This window comes from Nicrophorus vespilloides, unplaced genomic scaffold, assembly GCF_001412225.1.
Source record: "Nicrophorus vespilloides isolate i.1.1-1 unplaced genomic scaffold, Nicve_v1.0, whole genome shotgun sequence".
Taxonomy (NCBI): domain Eukaryota; kingdom Metazoa; phylum Arthropoda; class Insecta; order Coleoptera; family Silphidae; genus Nicrophorus; species Nicrophorus vespilloides.
In genome coordinates this window covers 1-9,945 of record NW_017095900.1, presented here as the reverse complement: position 1 = coordinate 9,945, position 9,945 = coordinate 1, and positions in this window count along the sequence as shown.

Sequence of the window (9,945 nt, the reverse complement as noted above, 5' to 3'; positions counted from 1 at the left end):
TTTTCAACCGTGTCTGAAATTGTACGTTTTACATATTGAAAAAAAAAACTGTCTCATCAATTCGATCCAAAATATGTTTATATTAATTTTGAAATAGTTACGACCTTTTCGTGTGTTATATATATATTTTTTGTTTTGAAATAATAAAATAATAAAAGAAACTGGCTCATCCAAAATAATGTGAATTTGATGTAAATCTCTCTTCTCGTTGATCTCCGTTGCGTAACAAATATAATTGGCTTCTTACACTATTCGGAAGAATTTCTCAGAGTGATACAGAAGAAAGCCAACAAAAGATCGAAATTAATTAGCGTCGTACGTGAAGATAAATCATCGATAGTTCTCATTGTCTTCGTGGTTTTCGCAATTACGAAAAATATTCGGTATTCTAATTACTATCGGTGATTCAGACCAGATTCTCTGCTTTATTGGCGTGAGAAAAAATATTGTGCTGTGAATGAAAAGAGCAGCACAGAACAACAACGTCGATCGTCGACGGTTTTCGATGCGACAGCCAAGGCTCTTCGCGAAAGTCATCACTTTGCTACTTCCAACCGTTTTGTTTCTATGGGAATATTATTTTATCGATCATCGTTTGTTAGTTGAGTTATTTGATTTAGCAACTATTGTCATAGTTACAAAATTAATATACAATTATTAGTTTATATTCAAATACTTGTAAATTTTCTCCACTTTTTCGTACAATGTATGATTTACTCATATTTAATTACATGTAACTTAGCAAGTATCGAGTATATATTATTTAGACTGTTTTAAAAAACAAATTGTTTTCATAAAATATTCAAATACTTGTCAACTTTCTCATACAATATACATGAAATTTATGTAAAGACATATATTTTTTATTCATATATAATTCATTAACTATTTACATGTTACTTGGCAAGTAAGATTATTTATACTATTTACAAAACCAAATCGTTTTCATAAAATATTCAAATGCTTGTCAACTTTCTCATACAATGTACGTAAAATTACTTGGCAAGTATCGAGTATGTTTACACAAGCAAATCGTTTTCATAAAATATTCAAATGCTTGTCAACTTTCTCATACAATATACGTCAAATTACTTGGCAAGTATCGAATATGTTTACAAAACCTAATCGTTTTCACAAAATATTCAAATACTTGTCAACTTTCTCGTACAATGTACATAAAATTACTTAGCAAGTATCGAGTATGTTTTCAAAAGCAAATTGTTTTCATAAAATATTCAAATACTTGTCAACTTTCTCATACAATATACATAAAATTTAAGTAAAAACATATATTTTTTACTCATATATAATTCATTAACTATTTACATGTTACTTAACAAGTAAGATTATTTAGACAGTTTACAAAACCAAATCGTTTTCATAAAATATTCAAATACTTGTCAACTTTCCAGTACAATGTACATACAATTAATGTAAGAATACATATATTTTTACTCATATTTCATTGCTTAAGTATTTACATGTTACTTGACAAGTATCGAGTATAGACTATTTAGAATGTTTAAAAAACAAATCCTTTTTATATAAAAGTAAACAATTTCTGAATTGTTAGGAATGAATATAAAAAAAGTTATGTGTGTAATGTAATGGATTTTATCATTATTACTTTCATTAAATCTATTATAGTTAATGATTAATAGTTTTAAATCGTATAGAATAAATTTCAACAATTTATAATTAATATAAAAAAAATAATTAAATTTTGTCCACTGACAAATTAATTTAAAAATGTCTTTCTTTTTAAATAAAATTATTTTTGAAAATAAGTATTTTACCATTAATAATTTTATAAAAGTTTGGCTTTTCATACAAACATTTCTGAAATACTGATTTTTTTCTTAATATTTTTATTTAATCAATTTTTGTCAATATAGCAAAATAGTTGTATCAATGACTTTTCTATTATAATTTGATTAAAGCTACTGTATTTAATGAATAATTCATAAGAAGTAGAGTCGATGAAAGCTGGTAGATCCACGAATTTAAATAAATTGTTATTTTCTTAATATTTTTATTTAATCAATTTTTGTCAATATAGCAAAATAGTTGTATCAATGACTTTTCTATTAATAATTTGATTAAAGCTACTGTATTTAATGAATAATTCATAAGAAGTAGAGTCGATGAAAGCTGGTAGATCCACAAATTTAAATAAATTGTTATTGTTGATGTCTCCTTTTCCAAACACGGATAATCTGATTGAATTTCGAAAGCTAGTTTTTTTTTCTTCTATTATTAAATTAGATATGCATATCGAATGACAAGGAAGAAACAGTTGTAATATTATATAAATAATACAGAACGATATAATATTCACATCTTTTTTTTGAATACTGTATGTTAATATTCGTAATAAAAACTGACATTTACTCGATTAAAATTAGTAACATCACCAATCCAATGTAAAAAAATAAATTAGAACATTCAATAATTTCTTATTGCTTATGTTCAATTAACTAAAAAAGTTGTAACATTATAAATAAAAGCATTTCTCAATCTTTGACGTAAGGTGACAGCTGTCATTTTGCGACCTATTAAAACCCATTGCGACCCATGTAAAGGGTCAAAGTTCATAATATAATCTATTTTCCATTATTATTTAAGTATGCATGTCGAAAGATAAAAAGAAACAAGTTGTAATATTATAAATAAAAGAAAACGATATAATATTTTAAATTCAGATGTCAACATTAATAATAAAAACTGATATTTGGTAATATTACCAACCTAAAGTTTTTTTTTAAATAATTTGATTGTATTTGAAAGTAGTTTTTTTCTATTATTAAATTAGATATGAATACCGACTAAACAAAAAAAAAGTTACATTATTATTCAGTGTTTCTCAACCTTTTTGCTACGCAACATAACATATTTGTTTGTTTAACTAATTGCTAAGAGTTTTCCATCAGCACGCACATCGCTTTAACGTAATGTGACAGCTGTCATTTCACAACGCATTACAAAAGGTTAAAAACATTTATAAATAATACAGAAAGATATAATATTTACCTATTTTTTTTCAAATTTAGATATCAAAGTTCATAAAGACAAACTGACATTTACTATAAAAAATCTCGAATAAATATATTCATTTTATAAATTATTTAATATAAATTTCAAATTGTTTTTTAAATATTTACTAAAAAAATATTAACTAACTTAGTATTTTTATTATACAAAATGTGTAACATTTCTTCGAAGTTACGTAAAGCAAAGCAAAAAAATAAACAATATATACAGGGTTTTTATATGTGAGAATGTATCGATAGGAAAAGCTAGTGCAAGAGTTGAAATTGAATGGACTATAAAGATGGAATAACATCTCAATAATTACGCTTTTACTATACATTATGATTGAGTTACCACAAGGAAATATAAATCAGCTACGGGGCAACAACATCCTTTTTAGGAGTGTTATTTTCTTATGAATATGTTTTCTATACTCTACAATGAAGATCGAAAAGATTACCTGAAGGTCAAATCGTATATTATTTTTTTGCCCAAAATTGATGTTTCATCCTTCAAAAGAACTAATATAATAGCAGTAGACAAATAAACCTATACTTATCAAATAAATCAAAATCCGCTTTGTAAATCAATGTGATTCATATAATAATACCTCGTATAGTGCGGTTTCAATCAGTCCGGATTTGCTATAGTTTTAAAAAAATCTCAATTTTCATTAAGTCTAAAATTTCAATACATTTCTTCTAGAACGATTTATTTTTGGCTTCAAAATACGCTTGAATTTCGGTAATCACTTCTTCATTTAAATCTAAGTCACTTTATTTCGGTTTATATTTGTATGTATTTAGATCTCGATTAGTCCAGTTTCAAACAGTCCGGGATATTATCTAAAACCGCTCTAAACAAGGTATTATTATATTACAAATAACAAATTTATAAACGATATTTTCTATTTATGCTCGATCGAGGATCTTCAATGAACTCCATTGTGTGTATTTGACATTTAGAGACTACTTAATAAACATTATACAGTTGCATTCCTAAATGCATGATGCAGCGTTGTTTGCAACAAAAAAAATAAAAGTAGAAAAGAATCATCCGCAGCACACGTTAATATTATTATATATTTTTTATATTTTTCATAACCCGAGGTTTATTTATAACCGGTGACTTAAGGATGCAAACAAATGCAATTGGAAAACAGGTTGCACGAAGAGTTATATAATTTTTAATTCCAAAAGAAAAACACGTTTCGCTAACCGATGCATCTTCTTTGAATAGAAAATCTTTGAGGTAAAGAAAGTTGTTTCTGCATATGCGAAGTTTGCGTAATCCACTGCATGCGTATAATAATAATGATGTCTGTTCGGTATAACTTATTCTTCGATTGTTGTAAGTTTTAAGGAGAAATTTACAAATAGTACAGTAATACCTCGCATAGTGCGGATTCTCTATAGCAAGGTTTGAAAATTTACACAAAAATATTTTTTATATATATATTTCAAAAGTCTCTTTTTGTTTATACGACATTAAATCCTCGATTAATCCGGTTTTAAAGAGTTTCAAAATAATTTAATTATTGAATGGCTTATTATTAGATTGTGGTGATTGTGGTGATTTTTTAGAAAAAAAATGCAAATATAAGTAAAACAATACCTCGCTTAGTACGGTTCCCATCAGTGCGGATTCAGTATCGTCCACTTTGAAAATTATTTCACAAACTTGTTTTTTACACATATTTTTTTCTCTCTATATAGTCAAGTCTCTTTTTGTATGTTTAGGCGGTTTTAAAGTCCTCGATTAGTCCGGTTTCAAAAAGTACGATAATACAAAATAATTGAATGATTTAATGGTGTTTAAAAAATTTTTTAGATTGTCGTTAGTTTTATTACAGAAATTTACAAACAAAAGTACGACAATACCTCGTATTGTGCGGTTTTTATAAGTGCGCATTCACTATATGGTCTAGTTTGAAAATGTCTAAAGAAACTGAATTTTATTTGAGAAAAATAAAAATAAATTCTATAAAATTAGTCTCTTTTTGTATATTCAGGCGGTTTTAAAGTCCTCGATTAGTCCGTGTTTCGATTGTCGTCAGTTTTTAACAGAAATTTATAAATAAAAGTACGACAATACCTCGCATAGTACGGTATCCAACAGTGCGGATTCACTATAGTCCAGTTTGAAAATTAGTTCACAAAATTGTATTTTTTACACATATTTTTTTTTCTTTATATAGTCAAGTCTCCTTTCGTGTGTGTTAGGCGGTTTTAAAGTTTTCGATTAATCCGGTTTCAAAAAGTACGATAATACAAAATAATTAAATTATTTAATGGCGTTTAAATTATTTTTGGATTGTCGTCAGTTATTAACAGAAATTTACAATTAAAAGAACGACAATACCTCGCATAGTACGGATTCACTATTGAAAATTTCTAAAGAAACTAAATTTTGTCTCAGAAAAATAAAACTAAATTCGTTAAAATTAGTTATTTTACATATTTTTTTCACAGTATAGTCAAGTTTTTTTTGTTCTGTTTATGCGGGTTTAAAGTCCTCGATTATTTCGGTTTCAAAGAGTGCGGTAATACTGTAATACGAAATAATTGAATTATTTTTACTTATTGTTTGATTGTGGTCAGTTTTTAAGAGAAATATACAAATAAAAGTATGACTATACCTTACAAACATAGGTTTCAATCAGTACAGGTCATATCTCTTTTTTGTGCTGTTTATGCGGTTTTACTGTCTTCCATTAGTACGGTTTCAAACAGTGCGGTAATATATGGCAATATATTGAAAATTGTAAATTAATTGAAATATTTAATTTTTCTATAATATATATTTATTTCTTTCTTAATTACGCAAACAAGACATTCTTTCAAAGGTCTAAGGAAATTTGCCTTTTTTTTCTATTATTATTATTAAGTAGAGTTGCTACATTTCGTGGGAACTGTTACACATAAATGGTATTATGAATTCATGCAAGATTCTTTTCATTATTTTCTGCTTGAGGAAAGAAAGAGATACAACAAAAAAAAGTGGAAGAAAAAACGTGCTTTTCTTTAGAGAAAACTGTAATCCGCAGTGTGAATGAAATTCATTAAGTAATTGTATCAAACGTAATGTTTTTTTTTCTTCTTCAATTTCTTTAAGATATTCGATAACGAAACTCGCAAATGCAAACGAAATGTAAGAAACAAACAAACACATTTCAGTTACGTAAAGTTTAACCGAAAGTAAAAAGAACGACAATTCACTAAATGTCCGCAGTGTAATCGAATCCAGGTCATAGTATGCATGTAGTACATATAGATATACGCAGCTCTTTGGCTTCTAGTCTAAATTGTAAATGTATTTCAACATTCGCTCTCGTTCTACAAATATATTTACACATATTGAAGATTGAAATTTATTAGCACGTTTCGCCAATTGAAGATGGTGCAATTATATTTAGATTTTTTTCGCTATTTGCTATGGAATTTATGTTCATTCAATCGTTTATTCGTGCCATTTGATAATATTAATAAGAGATTGTTACTTTGCTTCAAGAATATTTACCTAGTTTACACGATAAATACAAATATTTCTCACATCTAATAATCAAATTATTGAAGATTTTAAATTATGTTAGAGAACTTTTTTTTTCAATATAAATAGTACTAATTGATTTAATAAGTTTATATATGAGTAGAATGAAATAATACAGAAATACCTCGCATAGTGCGGATATTTTTTTCTGGCGATATCTCTGTTTGAAACCGGACTAATCGAGGAACTAAATATGTACAAAAAATATTTTGTAACTATTTTTTGTTGGAATTTATTTTTCTTAATTAAAATTTGACTATTTTCAAACCGAACTATAATAAATAAAGACTGATCGAAACAGCAAAATATCTCATAAAAATAATATCAAATTAATAAAGATTTTAAATAAGTCCAAATTTAAAGTAGAAACAAACGTTTCACTTATAAATGATAAAATTCATAATAACTTTAAATAAATCCAAAAAAGAAGTATAAATTATTAATTATTCTTAAAAATATTTACATAATCCAATATGGCAAAGTACCAATATTTCATAAATAAAATAATAATCAAATTAATGAAAATTGTAAACAAATATTCGATTTATGTAATTTCTATAAAAAAATATAAATTTTTCTTATAAAAATAAAATAGAGAAAATTTTTTTTTATTACAAAAAAAATATCAATTGAAATTCAAATTAATGAAGACTTTAAAAAAGTCCATATTTAAGGTGTAAAATCTATTTAATAAATCTGTAATGTAGCTGTAAATAGCTTTAAAAGTAGAAACATTCTTAAGTTTCATATTTAGTTGATAGAAGAATATTTAAGTAATTTTCATGAATTAATGAAGACATATCAAAATTTAGATTTTATTTAATTTTCATTCTAGGCTATAGTGAATCCTGGCTGATTGAAGCCCGACTATACGAAGTATTGGTGTATTCTTAAGAATACATTAGACGTTATAGTTACTTTGCATGCACTCGGTCCCCTCCTGAAATGCATCCGCTAAATCCTTCGTCTTCACTACCGACACTCTCTTCCACCCTCATTTGTATCCTTCCCAAACATCTTCAAATTCATAAAAAAACTCCAAGGCCGTCTAGCATCACACATAGAATACACCACCCATAGGGCGAAAGCCCATAGCAGTCTCCATACCATACCCTATATAACAGTAAATCTTATATATAAATACAAGATATTTAAACTTGAACTTGGCGTTATAGTAATATCTATGTAGTTCTCATACAAAATACTAATATTATTTATAAAAATCATCAATTGCTGAAAACTTTAAAAAGGTTGCAAATAACTTTAAAAGTAGAATCATTTTCCATTAGATAACATTCTTAAGACATCAATAGTTATGAAAAGAATATTTACATAGTTTCTATATAAAATATCAAAATTTCTTATAAAAAAACAAATCAATGAAGATTTAAAAAAATCGAAATGTAAGGTAGAAACAAATGTTGTATAAGTCTGTAATGTTACTGAAAATAGATTTAACAGTAGAAACATCTTCCATTAGTTAATATAAAAAAAACAGTAGTTTTTAGATGATTGTATGTAATTTCCATATAAATTAATAATATTACTCATATAAATAATGATCCAATTAATAAAACCCTTAAATACTTGAGGTAGAAAGTGTACATAATAATCTTAATAATCAACTTATTGAAGAATTTAATTATATAAAGATTTTAAATAATTCCATAACTAACGTAGAAAAAATATTTAACAATTTTTTGTTGGTCGTTCGTTCGTCCAAATATTTTATAAATCTAAAATAATCTAGCAAATACCATTAATTCTGAAACTTTTTGGTCCGTGACTATCTTTTGGACATACAAAGTTTCTGAGAAGAATGAGTATTTGTAGAAAAACAGCCAGGATTGATCTATCAACCCACCTGCGGGTTGCGACCTACACTTTGAGAATTACTGGATTAGACAACATTCCTAAGCTTCAATTATTAAAAAAATATTTAGATAACCGCAATATTTTTAATAACAATTTTATTAAATTTAAGAAATTAAATTATTTGGTAGTAGATTTCATTCATTTTTAGTATCGATCAACTGAATTGATGAAGATTTGTTGAAATATACTGCGACTCTGTAATGATGTTGCAAATAGCTTGAAGAATGGATAAAGTATTGAGCTAGGTCACGGGTTTTAAACTGCCTTGCATTTACATAGAATGGAATTCCATCAAAAAAACGCCCAGTGGCATCGATATTACACTTTCTTCGGATCGCTTAGATCACCTCCATTGTGATCATATTTCACGACTTCGAAAAGCAAATAAATCGCATTTCAATTGAAGTTCAGTAAATAAATAAGTAATGTTTAGTCACATTCATCGTAACATTTCACTGAGTTTACTAAACTTTTGATTTATTAAATCGTATGATAATTTTTTGTATGTTAATTTTTTTTAGAATAATTAGGATCACTCGAATTTACATATAATGAAGAGTTAAAGGTGTAAATGTCTTAATCAAAGGTTAACTATGAAATATCTATTGAAAATGTGGCAATTTTCAAAGAGAATCTAATGAAATTACTGAGATTTTAAAAGTTAAATATGAATGGTTCAGATAATATGTTTAGGTAAATTATGAAATATCGACTGATGTGATTTGTCAAATAAAATAGAAATGTTTAACTAATTCAATTATTGTAATAAATTAGTAAATTCTGAAATAGTGACTGAAATGTGAAATTGAAGTACTGATTTTGGTTATTTTAAGGGTAAATATTAATATTTAACACAAAAAGACTAATGCTTATTTTATTAAAAAATCAATTATGACAGACTGACTGAAATATGTCAATATAAAAATGATATTGACTGACAATATATTTTTGTTTGTTTTTTTTGTAATTGTATCAATAATTGGTATATTAACTACATCATCTACATCTTGCATCATCTACATCAACTACATCAATTAGATCAACTGAAAATATAGTGATTTTGAAAAGGTAAATTAACTAATACAAGTACTGTGATTATTATAATAAATTAGATACTTTTGTAATTTTAAGAGTAAGTATTAATGTTTAAGATATAAGAACTAACGATTATTTATAATTGATGTGAACGCCTTATTTAACGTTTACATCAATTATGACATTTACATTTACAAAAATATGTCAATTTTATAAGAAATGAAAATGTAGTGATTTTCTAAAGTGAATTAGCTCATACAAATACTCCGATTATTGTAATAAATTAGAGAGTTGGGTCAATTCTGAAATATTGGTTGAAATATGGAGATGTGAAAATAAAATGCGGAATGAAATTGTACTTATTTTAACAAATATTTTACGAAATGAAGTGCTTAAATTAATTATGACAGATCAACTGAAATATGTCAATATGTCAACTGTATCAACTGTATCAAC